Raw genomic sequence first — 22,346 nt, 5'->3', positions numbered from 1 at the left:
GCATCTGCCTTCAGCTCAGGTCATGATCCCAGGGTCCTGCGTTGAGCTTCCTGCTCAGTGGGGAGTCTGCTTCTCCCTCTCCCTCTGCCCTCCCCCTCTACCCGCTCATGCTCTCTCTCTTTCAAATAAATAAAACCTCTTTTTTTTTTTAAAGTATAAAGTTGAAATCATATTTAGTTATGCAGTCAATAAAGCAGATTCTTTTAAAAAGAATATAATTATCCCACATTGAGACTATGGCCAAATTCTGGGATATTTAGTTACCAAGTCATGATAGCGGTCCCTCCTCTGGACCTTTTCAGCTGTTCACAGAATTTCCCGACAGAAGATGAGAGAAGCTAGTTCAAGGGGAAGGGGCAGAGGAAAGGCCGGGTTTTGAAGGAGCTAGTGAGTCATCCACATTCAATGTCCAGCCACAGCTGAAATGCTTCCTGGGACCCAGGGGAGAGAGGTTCACGTTGCCTGCCCTATTTGGGAATTCCTCTGCATATTCATAATTGTGAAAATTGTGAGATTCCTAAAACGTCCTTAACACCAAATTTTGAGTTAGGTCAGATGGTTTCACTAAGAGAAAAATCACACTGTGAGTACCCCATTTATATTATCTTTTGAACTGACACCTATTTTTGGCTTGTTATAAATTACTTACCTTTTGACAGGATTGTTTTTGTGTTCTCTCACTAATATGTGTGTGCATCTCCACGTGACTCTCTGTCTTTTTCTGTCTTCTGTTATATAAGATCTTACTGCTGTCTTCACCATGATCACACTTCGGCAGTCAAAAAAAAAAAAAAAGATATATTTCAGGTGTTTGAGATGAAGGAGGTTGCGTGAGTTTAACCTTCCTTGGTATCCTTGTGAGCTTTCTGTATTTAATACTTGTTTTATCTGAAGCCTGTGGAGGTTCTAAACTATTAGAAGACACACTTTCTGAGAACTACCTTTCTAGTAGCCTGAAGAAATATCATTGATGTGGGGCAACAAAGTTATTCTCTGTAATCCTCTTGATGTTGTAAATGAAAAAGAAGACGGAGCCAGCGCCATCTGAACTTTGGGCAAACCATTTGCTCAAAAGGATCATCAAAGGACCAAGCCCTGCCAAAATAATATTTTTTTAAAAACATCCAGCAGAAAGGAAAAACATCGAGGAGCAAGCACAAAAATGAAATTGGTGCAAATTAACTGCATTGTGATGGGAGAGTGGTACAAAACAAACTCCCACCACAGCCTGGAAGGGAGAGCCACACAAGACAGACATTGAAGTTCTGGCCTCACAGTAGCCATCTTTTAACAGCTTTCTTTCTTCAATGCTTTAACCTAAAAAAAAAAAAAAAAAAAAAAAGAGAGAGAGAGAGAAAGAAAAGAAAGAAGAAGAAAAAAGAAAGAAAAAGAAAATAAAAGGAAAGAAAGAAAAAACCTACCCATTGTTATGTCCCCTATTCATCCTTCATTCAAAGTCATTCACTCTGCATTAATTACCACTTCCTTCAATGCACGGGGAGCTCCCAAACACGGCCTGTTTTCAAAGAGGCACACTTCCTTGCCTCTGCTATTTATATGCAGAGACTGATGAAATTTTCATCCCAATACTTTGAGATCCCCCTTAATTTTTGCATACTGTAATTGTTCATAAGAAAAAAAAGACAAAAGAATGATTTCATGCTTCCAGGACAGTTGTTTGCATCTCTTTCATTTTTCTTTCCAGCTGTGACTGGCAGCAGTGGGTTCTTTAACAGGTGTCCTGCCTGCCCTATGGTAATTTTTAACTTCCCTTCACTTTCTTTTATGTCTGTCACATTTATAGAGACAGTTTTACCCCTGTTGCCTGGTACTGTTTTTTTTTTTTTCTACTTTTTTTTTTTTTTGCAATCTAATTTCTAGATTTTTCCTAAATATATCACTGTCCTTAGGGGCCACTTAGGAAGAAGGAAAAGGATTGAGCCAAGAGTTCAAAATCTCATGTAGACATTTTTATGACATAGCAATTGGATCTCTGACACCCACTTCACTTTATTTAGTTCCTATGGGTCTGATTACTCTGAAATTTATGACAACTACAATGTTGCTTAACAGGAAATTAATGCACACTTGACAAAAAGAAAATCTGCTCCGGTGTCAGTCCTCAATAGAAAGCTTTGATTTTCTGATACTATTTAAACATCGCAAGATTGATGGAGCTGATTCTGCCGCGAAATCTTAATAATTAAAACTTAATTAGGAAACGTATTTGTGAGTCAGTTCAGATATTCATACAAACGTGTCATGTTCCAGTTTATTCAGGCTAAAAATTGGATATTAATGTTTTAAGAAGGGAAAAAAGAAAGAAAATTAGTGAATTGTATTCACCTATAGAATTGTACACACTTAGAAGAACCCACAGGGTTCAGGTGAGTTAAATAACTGAATACCGCATCAGGGCATAGGATGCTAGACTTGGAAGGAGATTATCTCAGCTTTTTTTTTTTTTTATAGTTGAGAAAACTGAGGTCTAGAAAGTGCACGGTCACTCAGAACTAATGAGAGAGAGATTCTGATTGTAAGATGCTAATAGCAGCATATTTTCCATGGCACACCTGCCCCGTAGAAATGTTTTGCAGTCTTTTGTGGACACTTCAGCTTCACAACACACAGCGCACAGTGTGTCTCCTCCATCCCTGGCACGATCACAGGGCCGTGGTCTCCAGGGTCTTAAGGTAACAGTCAACTTTCGTAGTGTGGCTTAAGGTGCCTGAAATACAGTAGATAATTTAAAAATGATTGTTGCTATTACTGCTATTGTTACTATTGTTACCAGTGTGCATCTCCTTCTGGCATTGTTTATCACCAGGAAGACCAGCCTTTTCCTTTGGGCATATGGCCAGGTTCAATTCTGAAAGTTATTTGCAATATATCAATCAATCGATCAATCAATCTAGAACAATAGTGTCTATTTTGCTATATTAGAATCTCTAATAGATAGGACACATTGGAAAATATAAATTATAATAATAGGAGCTCAGAGTTTCAAGGCATCTCGTAGATTATCTAGTTCAACTGCTCTCCCATTGACAGAACTCTCCCTCTGCTTACACTACATTTCTTTTTTTTTTAAGATTTTATTTATTTGTTTGAGAAAGTGTATGTATTAGAGAGAGAGAGAGAGAGAGAGAGAGAGAGCACAAGCAGGGGGAGGGGCAGAGTGAGAGGGAGAAGCAGGTTCCCCCTTGCAGCAGGGAGCCTGATGAGGGGCTCTAGCCCAGATCCTGGAGATCATGACCTTAGCCCAAGACAGACCCTTAACTGACTGAGCCACCCTGGTGCTCCAACACTAGATTTCTTTCTTTTTTTTTTTTAACACTAGATTTCTTATATCAAATAATACAATATATCATAGTACAGACCCAACAACAAATTGAAAGGAAATGAACCCTATTAGCCATTGTCACCTTTATTGAAGTGATGATTTTGTAAAATACTACATAGCAGGAGCTTTATAAAATTATTTCTAATGCTTACAAATGACCTTGCAAGTTAAATATTCATATTAACTCCACTTTAATATATGACTAAGCAGAGTCTCCAAGGGATGCATTGCTGAATGTGTAAAAGCCAGGAAGAGGCAGAGCCAGGGTTTCTACTTGGCCCACATAGTGCTAAAATCCACCCCCCCCCCCCCCCCCCCCGCCACACACACACACACATGTCCAAATCCACATTCTTCAATCAGGAGACAATGGCTCCAGAATTCTGAAGAAATGTGCTTTATTCTTTTTCCTTTTTCTTTTTTTTTTCCCTGTGAATGATTTATTGGGGTTCTTTACTACCCATCAAAGGACATTCCCAATCTTCAAATGGATACACCAATCTTTCAACTCAAACCATGACCAGTTATTGAACCATTTTATAGACTCAAGGAATCTAAGCTTCGAAATACAAATGAAGTAAACTTCTGGACTCCTTCCAGATGAAATATCACTTAATGATATAGTAGCCTTGAAGTAAATAACTTCAGTTTCATCACATTTACACAGGAACCAGCACTAGATGATGTCTACATTCAGATCATGTTTCTAAGGGTCTCTGAAGCCTTGGCCAAGTCATAAGCTCTCTGAGCCTCCTTTCCCCACTGGTCAGATGGAGTGATTAGTGATCCTTTTCTAATAGAGTGGGATCAGGGCTAGGTAAGGAAGTGGAATCCTGCATATAAACTAAAATGCATGATATAAAATTTCATAATTAATACTGATTAATATAAAAAACCTTATGGTTTAGGAGGGCTTTTTATTAAATATTTGAAAAATGAATTATCTTAGAGTAATAAGGAAATAAGAATTCCTTTGCTCTGAAGAGGCAACAAATTACCACCACTAGCTTTTGGCTTCTTGAAAAGAGAAATTTAAATTAGGTAACTTTTCTCTCTCTCTTTGGTTTTTTTTTTTTTTTTTTTTTAATTTTATTTATTTATGATAGTCACAGAGAGAGAGAGAGAGAGGCAGAGACACAGGCAGAGGGAGAAGCAGGCTCCATGCACCGGGAGCCCGACGTGGGATTTGATCCCGGGTCTCCAGGATCGCGCCCTGGGCCAAAGGCAGGCGCCAAACCGCTGCGCCACCCAGGGATCCCTCTTTGGTTTGTTTTTAAAGGCAACTTAATTATTAAAAATGAAAGGAAAAAAATCACCCAAAGCCATTAGTACTGTTGAAATATAATTGAATTCTTTGGTTTCTAGGCATTTAAGACTTTTGGAGGTGATCTAGTCTACCCACCTCTCCCCCTCCCCGCTGCCCCCCAGCTGACTCATGGTGAAACTCAGACTCAGAGAGAGAAAGTGATTGTCCAAGTTCACCCAGCTCTTGAACTTGGAGCAAAAATTTAAGGGTAGCTCCTTCTAATTCAAAATCCAGATCTCTTTTTGAGACACCACAGGCCTTTGTTCCTACCATCAAGGACACCTGGAGGGCTCACAGTTTACTTTGTTAAGGCTGTAAACTCTAGTAAAAATGTTTGTCTTCAATTTCACACACCCTTCAGGATATCACAGCTGCCCAAGAAGCCCCCCAGGCAGCAGAGACCAGACTGAGAGAGGCACCAGTGTGTGTGAAAGCAGGGGAAGTGTTGAAATGGCCAGGAGAGGCACTACAGGAAAGATTTCTAACAAAAACTAAAAGCAAAAAGATTTCTCTATTCACTAAGAGTTTTCTTTAACATCTTTATCGGTGCATCTCCTTACCAAAAGAATAAAATGATTAATGCTTAAGATAAAAAACACAAATAGTGCTCCATGGGAATACAGTTCCTTAGTCCTTTAGAGAGCACGGATTTCCACAGGGCATCACTTTTGATTATAATATTCCCAGACTCACGATTTGAACCTCTGATTATTACTGCTGCTCAGGCATGGGACTATGTGTCATTTACACAGCTACGGAAAACAGACCACTTTTATTGTCCTAGGCTTATTATTTAAGAAAGAGTGCATTATGACCATGTGTGTGGTGGAATCATAAAAACCAAACAAAACAAAAAAACTTTTTTGGGAAAGTTTTGAAATAATTCAAGACGAGGACACATAAATGCAAAAATTGTAATTAGCAGCCACAGGAGGTAACTAAAAATACACACATTATATTATCCTTAAAACTGATGTTTCTCAACATTTTTAACACTAAAATTAAATAAGAGATAAGCTTCCTTTCCAAAACTCACATCTTTTACTTCAGCATTTGTCTACCTTATATGAGAAACCTGTTTTATGTACTGTTGGCAGGAAATTTTTGTTTTCCTTGAACATAGCAAGTCTATATCATTACCTGAAACTCTCTTCTGTGACAGATACTTATATAGGCATTAATTGGTGATTATGATGGTCAATTTGGGTTACTAGACAAGGAAAGAGTCCTCTGTCAACAGTTTAGCTCCTAAAATGTTTTCTTAATTCTCTTCAGAAAATAATTTTTTATTCATCAAGATTATTAAGCTCTTAAGGGAAGTATAACCAATCATTAATGTCAGTCTTCTGTAAAAATATTAGTTTCTAACATTATATCTTTTAGGTAACTAAGTAATGCTAAATAAGACAATTTTCTTTGGCATTCTTAAATTTACAAAGTGCTAGTAACATGCAATTTTATTATACTTTATGCAACCACAGAGCATAGTTTCTACAGAAAAAATGGGATTTCGCCTAACCTCCCAATAAATGGCATCCAGGGCATATTTAGATGTTACTGTCAATGGATAAACAGCAGTCTCCCTTCTTATAACCCCTCCACCCCAGACCCAATATCCCACCCCACTACTTCTTTTACCATTCTCACAAACATTGTATTAAAACCATTACCTGTAATTCTAAGAAATATGAACTTAGTAATAAAATAAATTAAAATTTTATGGTAAGTGTTGATAGTTATCTTAACATTAAGAGAGAGTGGTCAGAATTCTCAGAAAAGATCTAATACCATTGGTCATGTTTTACTCCTCCAGATGGTTAGTTCAAACGTTTATGTTTGTTTGTTTATTTTATTCTATTTACTTATGTATTTATTTATTTAGAGAGAGAGAGAGTGAGGAAGAGTAGGGGAGGGGCAAAGGGAGAAGGAGAAAGAATTCCAAGCAGACTCCATGCTGAGTGCAGAGCCCAATTCGGGCCTCAATCCCAGGACCCTGAGATCACGACCTGAGCTGAAATCAAGAGTTGAACACTAACCCTCTGAGCTACCCAGGGCCCAGTTCACATGTTTTACAACATATATTTTTTCTATGTCTCTTTATATGTTTACATGATTAAAAAATACAAAGTGGTAACAATAAAACAGTAGAAAAATTCTCTGTAGATAGATTTTTTATGACCGAAAGTTACCTTAAATGTTGTCTAAATACCTTGTACTTGAAACCGGTACTCGAAACAATTAAAACATAAAATAACTGTAACTAATAGTTACCATTTATTGAACAACTACTGTGTCCAACACAATGCTAGATGCTCCACACACTTCAGAGTCTGAGAAACCTTCCAGGTTCTGTTAGAAACTCCATTTTACAGATCCAAAGATGTTAAAGAGCTTGTTCAGAGTCACAGCTAGTAAATAGTTAAGCCAAATTTTAAACCCATCTATTTTCTTCTATAAATATAAATGAAAGCAGTAATATAATACATAAACTGTTTGGTGTTTGTGTGTCAGAAGCAACGTGAAGTGTTATGGTAAATACACTTAAAATCTACTTGTGAGTATATCATCTTTTTTAATGAAAAGAGGACAAACTGTAACTTTGCTTTCATTGCTTCATTTCTACTTTCTCCAGGGTATTTGAGAGCAGAGATCAATCATTTCTATGTATGTTTATATGCTTGCACCTGACACATACTACGAGTTTTTATAACCGGGACAGGTTATGAATTGTGACCTGTGAATTTGGAAACATTGCTACACTACTCCCTAAGGTATTGCTAATAATTCAAACATAGTCTAAAGTGTTAAGGGGTAAATAAATGAAGAAAAAATTATTTAAAACTTTCCCAGTGTTCAAAGGTTCAAAGTATAAACATGAATACTTTCTTTGGTTACCAGTTCTTAGTATCTCTTTCAGACACAACCTACAAGATGATCAAACTGCTAGATTGGCAACCCATATTTTTGGGTTACATTTGCAATTGTGGCACAGAAGGAGGTTAAATTTAATCAAATATTTAGTTTAGCAATTTGGATGGCTTAGCCACATCTTGATCCATGCATTAGGTAAGGTGTAGCTTCAGGGCACTTCTACTGGCTCGGTCAGTAGAGTATGGGACCCTTGATCTTGGGTTGGGTTGGAAGTTTCACACACACACACACACACACACAAAAGATAAGGTGTCACTTCTTCCTTGAAAAGCAAATTTACTCTAACACCCGTCCCAATTACCCTTTTATGGAATGGGACACATGTGGCTGACATGTGACCTTTTAACCTCTTGGGCACTTCCATACCTGGAGCATTTTTCTCAAAAATGTGCAGCCCACACTGTTTGCTTGCACTCTCCTCTGTTATCCCATTGTTTGTTTTGCACATATTGCTGTATTTGCCCTGAACACAGCTAAAACTCCAGTGCGAGCATGACCTCTTGTCTGACACATAAACAGCATCTGAGAAGGGGATCCTCAAAAGTGCTGCTTAGTGTGTAGACTTGAAGTGAGAGTGTTATTTTCATTATTAGTCAATGGAACCTGACTTGCCAATACACATCTGTAAGGTGCACAGCCATGCTCACTTTATCCCAGCCCTATTTCTGTGGATTCTTTTCCATTAGAGATGGTTCCGAAATCAGGCATTACCTTGTTAGTGGAGGGTGGTCAAACAGAGGCTGGTTTGCTAGAATGCTGAGGAAGGAATTTTCATTTTGAGTTAGAGGTTGAACTAAATCCCGAGATTCTATAATTCTGTAAGGAGGGTAGGGAAGAAAATATTTATGGCACTTATATGATTCTAAAACGGACTGCTTTGGTAAAGGTTTATAAAATAGCCATGAAGTAGAACTATACAAAATTTTCTAAGCAAACGGTTTCCTGGCAGTGTTAATTAGCACCTTTCATCTGCTCAGCTTCTGTGATGAACTTGGGTTTCCACGTCCTGTTAAAGGGCTACTCTGGACCTTTCTCAGTATAGCCAGATTTCTGGTAAAGGTTGAATGGAGTTCCGCATATATCTAATCACTCGCTCGTGTCTTAATTGTTGACTTGTACGTATGACTTTTCTTTATGCTCATGTCTCATGACAGCCCTCTCTCTACTCCCCATGACTTAAGGCTGACTGCAACAAAACCCATTTCCTAAGTGTTCTCTATTGTTAGGCAGAAGATTTTACCCACCTGAGAACTCAGTTTCTCCATTTGAAAATTAGGATAATATGTGAGATCTAGCTTTGGAAAATCAAAGCAGGGATATTTTTTTAAGTCTGGCAGAAAGACTTGTTCCCCTAATTCTGAATCTCGTACATCCTACAAGGCAGAGGCAGCAGTATGACTGCATGGGGGGCTGTGGTCCTTAACTCACTGGGTGCGTTGGATAAGCCACCACATTCCTCTTGGTTCAGGTTTTCTGTTCCTCAAGGGAGGGAGTCCAATAGAATTGACCTCAAAGGTCGCTTCTGATGCTCTTATGTTCTGAGGATCTACTGCCCACCCCCGCCCCCCACCCCCGAGGTCAATTTGTAAAGGAAACATGTGAACAATGTCATCATTATTATTGTTATCCTGTTTTTCTTTTTTGTTTGTTTGTTTGTTTAGGGGTTTTGTGGGGGGGGGGTTGTATATTTTTTTTATTGGAGTTTGATTTGCCAACATATAGTGAACACCCAGTGCTCATCCTGTCAAGTGCCCCCCTCAGTGCCCGTTATTCTGTTTTTCAAAAAGAAATCTCATGGCTTAGGCGGATAAAGATGTCTAGATAAGTATTAATAATTTCTATTCCAAAATGGCTGTGCCTCTTTCATCAGCCCTAACCTGGTGCATGGAAACCTTTCGAGCTGGTGGCAGCCAAATGTTCATTTGATTCCCTTACTCTTGAAAGAGCTACTGCCCATCTATTTTTAAATGAAATAAAACTAATTTCATTTTGAGAATCCTTTGGAACATTTCATGACATTTGTTGAGATAATTGGGGACATCCTGGAGTGTCACAAAACCAAGGTTGGGAATCAGTGTTCTAAGGACTGAAGAAGCAAATTAATTTTTCTTTCTGGTTTTCTTCAGATAGTTTTATGTGTGAAAACTCAACTTTCTAAGGCTTTCATTATGTGTTTTGGCTTTCTTTTCCTTGTTATCCTTTCTCTTCTTTATTTACTGTGTATAGACTCCTGCAGAGCTCATTAATGTATCTCTTTACCTAATTAGCTTTCTTCCAATGAAACAATGCCCTTCGTTCCAGGAATGTGCAGGTTTTTAGAGCCAGGAAGAAGGCTGTGACCTTCTGAACCATTCCGCTGTCAGGCTGAGCAAAGGTGACTCATGAAACACTTGTCGAGGTACAGGAAAAAACAGCTCAGCAAGACAGTGCCCTGTCTTAATAATAGGAAAAATACATTTTCAAAAAGTTGTGCTAGGTTTCTTTTGAAGATTCTGTTCATGGTTTTCAAGGTATCTGACCTAACCTGATTGAATTCTGGAATAAGCAGAGCTTCAGAAGAGGAAACCTGCATGGTGTCATGATGATGTGTTTATAGGCAAAGTCAAAACAGTTCTCAGGAAAAATTCAATGTAAATGTCTAGTTCAGGGTGGCCCATTTAAAACTTAAGTCTCATAAAATTTAAGTATGACTACCATGTGACTTTTTAATCTGCCATCTATTTACCTGAAAATGACAATTTCTTTGCTACTTAGTTTCTCAACAATGTCTTACTCTAACTTTCATATTTATATAAATTCAAACATTCATTCATTCATTCACATACTCGCCCCACTAGCACTGAATAGACACTACTGTAAATAGAACTCTTTTACAAAATGCTTTTCCATTTCCCCAGCTCAGTTACTTGAAAGAAGTCATTTAACCACTCTGGGCTCCCGTTTCCTCATCTGTGAAAATATGGAATTAGACAAGATCTCTTTCTTCAATTTCACTCTAAATTTCTAAACAAGCTCTCATTTCATGACATGGACATTTAAATCATCATATATTAGTCATCCATGCAAACAAATATAATGTTAGCTCTTTATAAGCAACTCTCCCAGATTATTAACTATCAACTCAACCAGCTTGATGTGGATCTGACTGTAAAAATTTTTCCAGAGAAAGGGTCTAAGTGTCCTAGAAGCCCACAAACTTGATCATCAGATTTCTTTAGTTTTATTTGCTTATCATTTTAAGATTGCTGGCATTGAGCATTTAAGATTGGTACTTAATACTTCTATCGCCTCAGTTGAAATCAGACTGATGACCAGACTGGAAACAGATGGTGGCAGAGGCAGCAGCTTGTCCCCAGAGTCCACTCTCTTGCTTTTCTCTCTAATAACAAAAGACCTGAGTTTCAGATGGGTACTTGACTGACTGCCCAACTGAAGTCTACAACATTTCCAGACTTCTCTGCAGTGCGGTACCACTGGGGGCTGCATTTGAGCCAATGGGATGAGAGTTGAAGTGATGTGTGCAACTCTGGGTCATCTCTTCAAAGATGAAGACACTTGCCATGCATTTTCTCTCTCATCCTTGTTGCTGCCTGGGGAGTAATGACAAGTCAAACAACTTTGGAAACAGGCATTAAAGATGCCAAAGATCTACCGACTGAGCCAGCTAGGTGCCCCTTTGTTATTATATTCTTATGCCCATAAGTAAACAGAGGTTTTGCAGCCAGGCAAATGTGAATTCAAACTGTAGTTTTACCACTGACTAGCAACGATGTTGGGCAAGTCAGTGAGCCACCGAGCTTCAGTTTGCTCATCTATAAAAGGGGAATGATAATGGATGTTTCCTTACAGAGGTGTTGCAAAAATCAAAATAATATATAAGTTCAAGTGGTGCTTCGTACATACTGAGGTCTCTTTAAATAAGAAAGTGTTGCTCATATTGTCCTTCCTTGTCTGGTAGCTTGGCATTGTTGCTACCATCGATTCAGCTGCCATCTTGCTGGCACTTGACTTTCTAAGTGGGCTGAGGGAGCCTATCTGTGTAGATCTTTCTGCAGAATGCCCCACTAGAGCAACATAAGCTCCTCACCCTCCATGTGCAACCAACTCACACCAAAGGCAGATTCCTGGCTCCCTTGTGTTTGCACCACTTGCACGCTCTCACAGACATTCAGGAAGAGGTTTGGGTAGGGTAACTGGTACAACTTGGTAAAATTATCTGAATGGGTCAAGTTCCTATTGCAGTCTCATTTGCAAATACGGAGCCTCAGCCTCTGGGCCCCTCACTTACATGCTTTCTTCTCCTGATCCTTCTTTGGGAATTATTTTTCAAATGATACTTAGACAGCTCTCCAAACGCCTGCCTCAAAGGACCCTCATCTTTTTGATGCACTTTTGCTTCTGCATATTATGGTGCTCTCATTTAGAAATGGAAGAATTTTAAATGTATGTCATGAAACATCTGAATCCTCTTACGTACTTTCTAGTTACCCTTGAAATATTTTTGTGCAGGTTAAACAGACTGCAAGATTTCATCAGAATCAGAACCTGCTTTGTGCTGAATTCAGAGGGTTTCAACAAGGATGATCTCTTCAGGAATCCAAAGTGGGAAGCTGAAACAAAGGACTGTGCTTTCCATATTGTCAAATTTGCCCAAATATAACCTCTCTTCATTCAAACTCAAATAAACCTTAATTAAAGCAAAAGAAAAAGTTGAACAGGTTGTAAACACATCCTGATCTGTGCATTCAAAGCTCTTCTACGTCGTTACAGGATGGGATTTCCGATTACAGGAGGATGCATGCCTCCTATGGGCCAGACAAGACACAGAGCTGAGGGCTTTACATGAGCTAATCCTTAAATTTAATACACCCATTGTAAAGGCAAAGTAAGTGAGGCCCAGAGCACAAGGTCACACAGACAGTGAGGGGCTGAGTAAAGATTCAAACCCAGGCTGCAGGTCTTTAAAGCCTCTGTTCTCGCCAATATTCCTTACTCCTTCTCAGACTGGAAGCATAACTGGGATTAAACAGCTCCACTTTGATATAAAACTATATCCCATATCCCAGAATTAACTTAGGTAGAAACCAACCACATTTTTCCTTTGTCGTACTGGAAACTTATGGCTTTGGCAGATACCATGATGTAGAAGCAAAAATAAAAGGAGAGATTTTTGTGAGTGAAGCATGTTTCTTTTCTTTTTTTTTACAGATACAATGAGGAAAAGAAGCTTAATGTAATTTAGTACAAGTTCAGATTATTTAAAAATGTATCTTTCTGTGTTAATGTGCATACCCCAGATATGCAAGAGGTGTCAGTTTCCCTTAATGAACAGAGGGTAGGGATCCCTGGGTGGTACAGCAGTTTGGCGCCTGCCTTTGGCCCAGGGCGCGATCCTGGAGACCCGGGATCGGATCCCACATCGGGCTCCCGGTGCATGGAGCCTGCTTCTCCCTCTGCCTATGTCTCTGCCTCTCTCTCTCTCTCTCTCTCTGTGTGTGACTATCATAAACTAAAAAAAAAAAAAAAAAAAAATGAACAGAGGGTAGAGGGAGTAAGTTTGTCAATTTAATTCCTCTTCTATACCCCAAAGATTTCAGTCAATAGTTCCTCAAACTCTGTCTTCAAAGAAACTCTGGGCTTTAGAGGAATATTTCTGTCTGGCAGTACGGACCTAGTGAGCCCCTTGCCCCTTCTTCATGCCTAGGAAGCATCCCCGTGCCCCCAGCTCAGTCGACACATCCTTACTCACAGCCCCAGAGCAGACAGTGTGCAATTTAGGGCAATTATTTACTAATGTCTCTTGCCCTCCCCCTCACGGGCCCCCAAATTCCCCCTGTACCCAACTCTTTTGCCCATTTACATTTTTCAGCTAAAGTAGTTGACAAAACCTAAAAGTGAGCCAAGTTCACTTGACATGGAGGCCACACCAGGTCACCATAAGCAGGAGGGCAAGACCCACCAACAGGACCACAGGAAACACTCAGCCCAAAGAGAATGGATGCCAACAGGTCAATGGGGCAGAAGAGACACATGGATGGGGGCTGCAAGTCTCCAGTCTGTCATCACAGGCTCTGTGTCCTACAACTGAGCAGTACGGGCAAGAGCAGTAAAAAGACTGTCTTGTCATTTGGGTGTTAAAAACAACCGCAAAACTTATTATACATTTTTAAAAATTTTTTATTTATTTATGATAGTCACACAGAGAGAGAGAGAAGCAGAGACACAGGCAGAGGGAGAAGCAGGCTCCATGCACCGGGAGCCCGATGTGGGACTCGATCCCGGGTCCCCAGGATCGCGCCCTGGGCCAAAGGCAGGCGCCAAACCGCTGCGCCACCCAGGGTTCCCTATACATTTTTTGGGGAAAAGTCCTAGTTAGCGTATACCTTTAGAAACATTTTTTTAATGAACTTTATTAAAGTAGTTAACATCTTGGGACATCTGTGTGGCTCAGTGGTTGAGCATCTGCCTTTAGCTCAAGTCGTGATCCCCAGGGTCTTGGGGTTGAGGCCTGCATTGGGCTCTCCACGGGGAGCCTGCTTCACCCTCGGCCTGTGTCTCTGCCTCTGTCTCTTTGTCTCTCGTGAATAAATAAATAAAATCTTAAAAAAAAATAGTTAATGTCTATAACATCCCTACTAGAAAAAGAGGAACTATAGATTTAGAAGATTGACTGTTAATATAGTAAAAACATTGTTACAGTCATATGCAGATTATAACCATTTTATCACAAGCTATCTTACCCAAACAGAAGTCACTAGCATTTTATACTGAATAATTATCACCTTTAACAATGGCACTGGTTTGATATGTACAGTGTTGTACTCTTCTCAAAGCACTTTTCCATAAGTAATGTCTATTAAACGCTTTGGGATCTACTATGTGTGGGGTACATCCTTAGTGTTTTCTATCAGTTATTTCATTGGGTACCCTAACTTTGTGAACAAGATGGGAAAACTGAGGTTCAGGTGACTCTCTCAATATCATAAAATCAGTAACTGGCAGGTTAGGGTGCCCTTCTTCTCTTCAATTCTTGTGCCCTCAGTGCTAATGATCTACCATAGCTAAGTCACACTGAACAGAATTGGAACATTTTTAATTATCATTTATCAACAATATCTACAATCTTCTCTTTGTCATAAAAAGAAGACCAAGATGTTGCATATTTTTATATATACTGCATACTTTCCAAGCCCTGACCACGGGCTGCCAAGTCTTAGTGCTAGATGAACTCTGATTTTTTTGTTGATGGTCCTATCTTATATATGATATTATTGTGTAGGGTCCATTCACCTATGGCATTGTTGATAGAATGAACTAATTGTAGATTGATGTGTCTTCTTTCTGACCAAGATTAGATGTGGTCCTAGGTAAGCTTAAAGCCCAGAGCTTTGCTCTAAAAGCCCAGAGGACAAGGTTCATTCTTCCTTTGGGTAATGGGGAAACTTCTTGGAGCAAGTGGATTTGAACTGGAGTTTGACAAAAAAAAAAAAAAAAAAAAAGACAGTTGTGAGTAAGAAAGCACACTCCTGAGTGAAGATATGAGTAAAGATAATAGTTAAACAAATCAACTGCAAGATATCTGATTTAAATATTTCAATTGTCAAACCAGTTCTTTTAGGTATCTATTTTCATCTGTAAGATATAGTACCTATCATAAGTAAAACAAATAAAAAATTAAAAGGACTTTGAGGGCTTTATTTATGTAGTTGATTGGTATTACCCAAGCAATTCCTTCTATGCATTGCTACTTGAAATTAATGTTATAAAACATTTGATTTAATTATATAGTTTCTATAGGGTTATCTCTAATATAGAGAATATTGTAGAAAGATAAAAATAAGTAGATTTCACTCTTTGCTAAGTATCAATTGTGGATGATTTAGGCAAGATGTTCTGCAGAGTTTTACATACTAAATCTTATTCTATTCTCATCGGCATCTTTATAATCTCCATCTCTAGCGAAGGGCATTGGCTACACATGCATGCACACAACACCCTCCTACTTCCTCAAAATAATTTATTTGATTTTGGTATTGTTTACATGTTCATATTTCTCATATAAAGTCAGCTTCTTTAAGATGACACTATTGAATAAACGGTTTATATTTTCTACATAAAGCTTTCTTTATAAAGCACTGTATGGTCTGCTTCGATTTGAAACTGAGGCATGGGAAGCAAACACTGATACAATAACCACAAATCTGGCCCGTATATCAGAGAACCACAACTGCCTTATCCCTCTTCTTGCCTTGTTAATTCCTAAGCCTCTTCCTCATCATTTCATGCCACTGACATTTTATCTTACCTCCTAGATCCAGTCTTCGAATTGTCACTGGAGTTGTATTCCCTGAATTATGTCATAGTTCTTCTTCCAAAACTCTTTAGGTCCCTATCATTTGTGAAATAAAGTCCATCTCTCTTGTTTGCATAGAGGGAGCACTCCATAAATAAGCCTCCAATGCCTGACATACCACACTTCTCACCCATTCCCTAGCGTGCCCCCAGTTCTTCTGCCAAACACATCTTTTGTGCCAACCAGGAAGAGCCTCGCTCTTAGTCAGGAATACTCTTCCTTGCCTTGTTTGGAAGAGATTTTTTCCTTACTCTATTCTGAATAGAATAATCCCATTACTTCTGAAAGATAAGATCAATAGTCACTAACCGAGGAGACTTTATTAGGAGGGGAACTGCTTGGTCTAAATTGGCCAAGACATACTGCTCTTTGGCATTCTCCTTACCTTCCTTCCCTACTTCCTAGTGACTCTTGATGTTTTATTTTTTGTTTGTTTGCTTTATTCTAGCTCATATTATAGTGAGTTGTTTAATTATCTCTCTCTCAACTAAATTGTAAGTGCCTTGAAGATAGAGATCATGTCTTACTCATTTTTCCATATCTATCTACAGCTGCAGTTTACTTTGCATTTTGGCCAAAGACTGAGAATTTAATGCTTTCACATTAATAAATACCAAAGTCTAAATTTAACAACTGGAAAACTACTTCTAGATAAACTACTTCTAGCATAGTACCCACAGAACAAACATCCAATGTTTGTTGATTGGAATGTTCACTGAATTACACATTTATAGAGTGAATCATTAAGAGAGAACATTCTTTATTCCTTCCTAGTTTAGCTATAGCACAAGCTGAGGAAAACCAAAAAACAATACAAAAAACCTATCTCTTCCTTTGTTTCTTTAATATTATTCTTTGCTAACTATAAACTCATGAAAAAGAGTTTCTTGCCTTCAAGAAACTCACATTGTTTTTACGTAGACGATTTCATTAATCTTCAAAGAAATACATATCATTAAGTCAAGTTTTCATGTAGAGATTGGAAAATTTGTACCCTGGTGCCCCAACTCTTTGAGCTTCTGAAAGATTATATTGCCCAATATATCTACAGAAATCCTCTAAAAGTCACTGTAGGTGATAATGAATAACAATTTACATTTGCGAGTTTACTATTTATAAGTTATTTTCATACATAGTAGTTTATAATCCTCACAGAAAACATGTGAGTTAGGTTTTAATTTCATTTTCAGCTAAATAAATTCACGACGTTAAATGCCCTGCCCAAGGTCATACAGCTAAATTAAGTATGGAACCCATGTCTTTTGACTTCAAATCCAGGGTTCTCCAGAGTACCATGCAGAACTAGAACAAGAACTGGTCTCCTGCACACTTAGGAAAAAAACAAAAACAAAACAGGGTCTGCACAACAATGCCAGTTGAAAAATATAATGAGACTTTTGAGATAATGCTGGCTCCCCTTATAAGGGTTTTTGAGATGGAGTAAAGTCTTGAGCAATGGAGTGGATCATTCATGTAGGAAAAAGAACCAGCACAAGAAAGCAATACAGAAGCATCCAAGAGGCCAATACAGATCCAGCAACTCCAAGGAGGTGATTAGGAACAAAACCCCAAATAATGACCTGCTCTAAAACATGCTGTACATGGAGGAAAGTCTGGACCATGACCCAATCCCAAGGAAGATTGTCATTGGACCACAGAAAGTCTCAGTATTCTCAGCACTTTGCATGGTGCCTCGCATTGGCAGTATGGAAGGTAACTTATAAGTGTAGGATTCAACCAGTATAATTGAAATGAGTACAGGGATGCTATGTATGGGCAGGTCTCAAAATTTCTATCATTTTAGCCCAGAGAGGCACATGGACAAAATCTACAAATCACAAATAGTATGATTAATGTAAACATGTTAACAAAATCCTGAAAATAATAAAACAAAAAGGAATCTTTTAGAAGATGAATATAATCTTTAGTAAGATGAATACAGGCTCTGGTAAGAAGTCTTCTCTGAATAATTTCAGGTGTTATTTATGTCATTATAGCAAAATGTTTCAAAAGGTGACCCAAACCAGTGAATCACAGGGCTAAATGGTTCCTAACAGAAATTGCACAGAATCAAACCTTTCAGATATGTTTACTACTTCATTCAGAAAATATTTATTGAGTATGTACTATGTCTCAGACCTATTCAATATGCTAGCAATGCCATAGCGAACACAAATTATAATTCTCAGTCCTTGGAGCTTGCAGTCTGGTTGACATGTATAAGAATGATGGGCTTATTGATAAGTCCTTTTGGCCCTGGCTAGACCTTAGTTCTGATCTTCAATTGCAGTTTCTATATGTCTTGCTTTTCCCTCTCCTGCTAATTTGGAACAAAAAAGCAGGGAGCAATTGAGCTGTGGGTGTTGAATGGGGGGATTTAGCACTAAACAAGCAATTATCAACTATTCACAATGGCACAGGAAGACAACAGAAAGACCTGAGGCCCTTGCAAGAGCTAAGGTGGAACTTCAGATTAGATGTTGTCAACTGCTGTCTTTTTCAAGCTCTCTAATACAATCTGAATTCCAAACATATTTATTAAGTAGGTACTATGGTAAAAAATGTGGTACAACAATTAATAAATATCTGTGCCTTTTGTTGTATATGTATTATATACGAAGCCCTGCCTTAAGTACCTTATGTTCATTATTGCAGTTAATCCTCAAAACAACTCAACAAGATAGTTTTTTATTGTTATCACAGTCTTGATGATGTGGAAACTAAAGCTCTGGGTGGTTCTTTAATCCAAGGTAAACCTTACACAGAGTAAGGTAGGTAAGTAAATGCTGAAGTCAGGATTTAAAACTAGTTTTGTCTGATTCCAGAGTCTATGTTAATTAGATGCAGTATTGTCTCTAAGTCCCTGCCTTCAGTGATCTTAGTCTTCTAGGAGAGAAAGATGAATTAAAATGCCATTTTCAGATTAGTGATAACTGCTGTTGAGTAGAGTAGGAATTGGGTTACTATGGGGATACATAGAGAATCATTAAATCCAGATGTGAAGGTCAGAGGAGGCAACATTTAAGCCAAACCCTGAAGGATGTGCAGACATTAACCTCCTAAAGAAAAGAAGGAAGGATGATCCAAGGAGAGGAACAGTATGTGCAAAAAAACACGGAGCGGGTCTGGGGAACTTCAGGTAGTAAAGATATGATCATCAGTGACCATCCAGCCACCATGTGCCATAGGTTACAAAATGGCTACAAACAAATATGTCACCTCTGCTGGGATACACCCTGAGGGTACTTGAGGACTCTATTCATGCTTATGAAATCTGATATAAGTTTGGTGGGAAACTCTACTTCTTACACCGAATCACTGCACAGAAGCAGTGGAGTCCTGGTTACCCCAGGGTAGTACAACGTGGGAGGGGAGTATGCTGACACATGACCAGTGCAGGTTCAGCTGTGGTCATTCTGCTGTCTGTAACTGCCTAACAGGTGGTGATTGGCTATTCCTTCTTTGTAACCAGATGCCGTTGAAATTCTTACTTTGGTTATACATCAAAGCATGCATTTGAATGATGAGAGAGAGGCTGAGTAACCAAAAAGAGCCAGTTCTACCCTGGCTTGCCAAAACATGCAAAATATCAAGTAGGGCAAGCAAAGCCTTTGGATTTGAGGTAAAACTATGAAGGAAATGAAGTCAAGTCTTTACACTCCACCCTAAGTGTCTCTCCTGTGGCATCCTTCCCGGGACCATCAGTTTAGAACCTGCATTAGTTTTAAAGTAATGTGGACTTGGTGTCATTGATCGGTATAGCTTTATGCATTCATTACTCCATCTTATAGAGAGAAATGAAAAGGCTTCAGAAACACCGAGACCTGGATTCCAGCCTTGGCCCTAGGACTTACTAGCTGTGTGGCCTTGGGCAAGTTGCTTATCCTGATCCTTAGAATAAGGATAATAATGCAGACTTTCAATGACAGACTTGGGGATTAAAGATATAATGTATGTAAAGCACCTAGTCTGCCCCTCTGTAGGCATTCAACAAATGGTAATTATTATTATGATTGTATTGACATTTAAAGGAGAGCTTTTCGGTGACTTAACTCAAATTTTGACTAATGGTGGGAGTTTGGGGCGATTGGAGAGAGATATTTTTTCTGAGTATTGATTATTTTCAGAAGCACATGATAGTTTAAATTTACCAAAGATTCTTCCAGTTAAAGGAATCCTATAGTTAAATAACTATATTTCTGAGATAAGCAATCTGCATCCACTATCTGATCAGTATCAGTACGTTTATTGGTACAATAAAAATAATACTGAAGGTGAGACTCCCAGGAAAAACACAGCCCATGATTCTTTCAGAATAAGTAGTTCTGGCAGTTAATCATGTTTTATAACACCCTGAAGCTTTATTGCTCCAGATCAGCCAAGTACTCTAGAACTGTAGTGCAAAAAACCAAGCTCACCAATTGGTAGGTAAGAAGGTATGTTTCCACTCTTCTTCTAAAATTGAATAGGCTAGATATTCGTGTTTGATTTATTCACTTATATATCAGGGCTAAAGCAGAGCATTCAAGAGAGGAGCAACTGTGGAAAAACCTTTCAGCTTAGAATCAGAAGACTTGAGTTTTAATTCTGACTCTGCATCAGCTAGTTAGTAGAAGTTGGGCATAAAAAAGTAAAGCAGGCATTTGTTACTTTCTCACTGGGATGGAACACGGGGATTCCCCGGGCGCTTCAACTCTTAGAAATGAAGTGTGATGAACTGTATTCTCTCAACATCCTCGTTCATTTATGGCTACATTTATGGTTAGGTAGCTCTGGAAGTTTAATTAAAATTTTTAGGCTTATTCATAAAACCCAGTAGTTATTTGGCACTCCCTTTTAAAATCTAAAAAACTATGGTGCTTTAGTTCTCAAATGTTAAATGCAATAATAATCTAACTATTCCCTTTTGTTAAATTTTAGGTTATAGAAAATATTATGGGGGGTTGCTATCTTAACCTTCTAAATTTAGAACCCTAGATTATTAACAGAAGATCTAACAGCTGCCAACAAGGGTGTACTTTCAATCTGTCTTAAAGGAATCTTGCTCAATTATGGAATTCTGAAAACAAAAGCATACTTTACACAAAAATAAATTTTCTAAGGGTCATATAAGAATTTCGTTCATTAGATGAATGTAAGGGCTTCATTTGAGGAAACATAAATCACTTACCTTGTTTTAAACCATCCACGTTTCCCCTAATGGTGTTTACTATGTCTGAAAGGCATTTATTTAAAATAAGTAGAGTAACTTGTACTTGATTAAACTGCCTATCTCTTTAGGAATTTCAATTTTGCATATAGAGCTGAAGAGAGCATCAATTAAAGATATAGCTAGGCTGAGTCAGGTGCTCATCAGAGGAGATGGGATTAAAGATCAGTTAAAAAATGTAAACCCCCAAGTATGCAAAACCTAAATGCAATAATATAATGAAAGCACAAAATCAAACCAATTGAGATAAAAATGAAGCACTTACCTAGTATGATCACCTGAAAAGCATGACAAATTCCTGCAAATTGCAGGAATTCATATTGCAAAGTACTCAGCAATACTTCTGTGTAGTTCTATAGAAAGCCCAGAAAATCCTGCAATATCTTGCAAAGTGCTCCACAGGTATCCAATACTTTTGAACTGATATCATTCTACCTTCCTCAGTGGGTCCAAATCATATAACCACTGGTCTTCAAGTGATGAAAAGGTAAACCCTGGAGAAATGGAGAGTTGGTTTTCAGTTTTGAGGATGGGCTAAAGATCAAAAATCTACTACTCAGAGGTACCCTGGATACCAAAAAATACAAATAAAAAAAAATGCTCCTTTGATTATTTTTTTTAAGTATTTGCTTCTAAAAAGGACAGAGTCCCCCAACCTCCCAACCCATATTTTAATAACCCGACAATGGAAGAGAAATATTTGACAGAGGGTGTATTGGATGTTGATGATCTCCAACTGCTTCCAAATCTGCATAAATAGAACTCCAACAAATCCCCACACAATGAACCTACTGAATGGGGCTCTATTTATCTGCCGCTGACGGATAAAGGGCCAAGCCAATCCTATTGACAGTTAAGTCTGTAGCTTCCAACATATCACTGAGGTCACTAACCCATCACTACAGGACAGGCTGACATAAACAGCTGATGTACTCAATAAAAATTAGGGCTCAAATCAATTCACTGCTGAAACCCAATTTAAGGAGTGCTCAGTTTGCACAGTTTTGGTTGATCAAATTCAGAGATGGGGTGCGATTCATATTTCAGTAACGAAGATCAGGGCTGGGAACTGATATATTGAAAGGTGTATTTTTCCATTTCTTCTCCGCATAAAATATTCATGGATGCCATGTTCTACAGTGTACTCTGACAGTGTAACAGCTGCCAAAAACCTGGTACCTGAGGCCACTTTTACATCAATAAA

The 22,346-nt window shown here is 38.4% G+C and overlaps 1 long non-coding RNA gene across 3 annotated transcripts in view; it reads right to left on the bottom strand.

The window, feature by feature from the left end:
* Positions 1 to 674: 674 nt before the first annotated feature.
* LOC140622406 (uncharacterized) overlaps positions 675 to 22,346 on the bottom strand; it is a 47,900-nt gene continuing 26,228 nt past the window's right edge. The window contains exons 6-8 of one of the 3 annotated variants that reach the window (XR_012022177.1): positions 21,408 to 21,636; positions 2,574 to 2,728; positions 675 to 769 (exon numbers count right to left, since the gene is read on the bottom strand). This is a non-coding gene — a long non-coding RNA (uncharacterized lncRNA). Of the gene's footprint in view, positions 770 to 2,276; positions 2,729 to 14,260; positions 15,047 to 21,407; positions 21,637 to 22,346 lie in introns of those variants that run through there. The other 2 variants (XR_012022176.1, XR_012022178.1) reach the window with 2 other exon arrangements.

This window comes from Canis lupus, chromosome 31 (genome assembly GCF_048164855.1).
Source record: "Canis lupus baileyi chromosome 31, mCanLup2.hap1, whole genome shotgun sequence".
NCBI lineage: Eukaryota > Metazoa > Chordata > Mammalia > Carnivora > Canidae > Canis > Canis lupus.
This window is presented reverse-complemented; position numbering and strand designations above follow the sequence as displayed.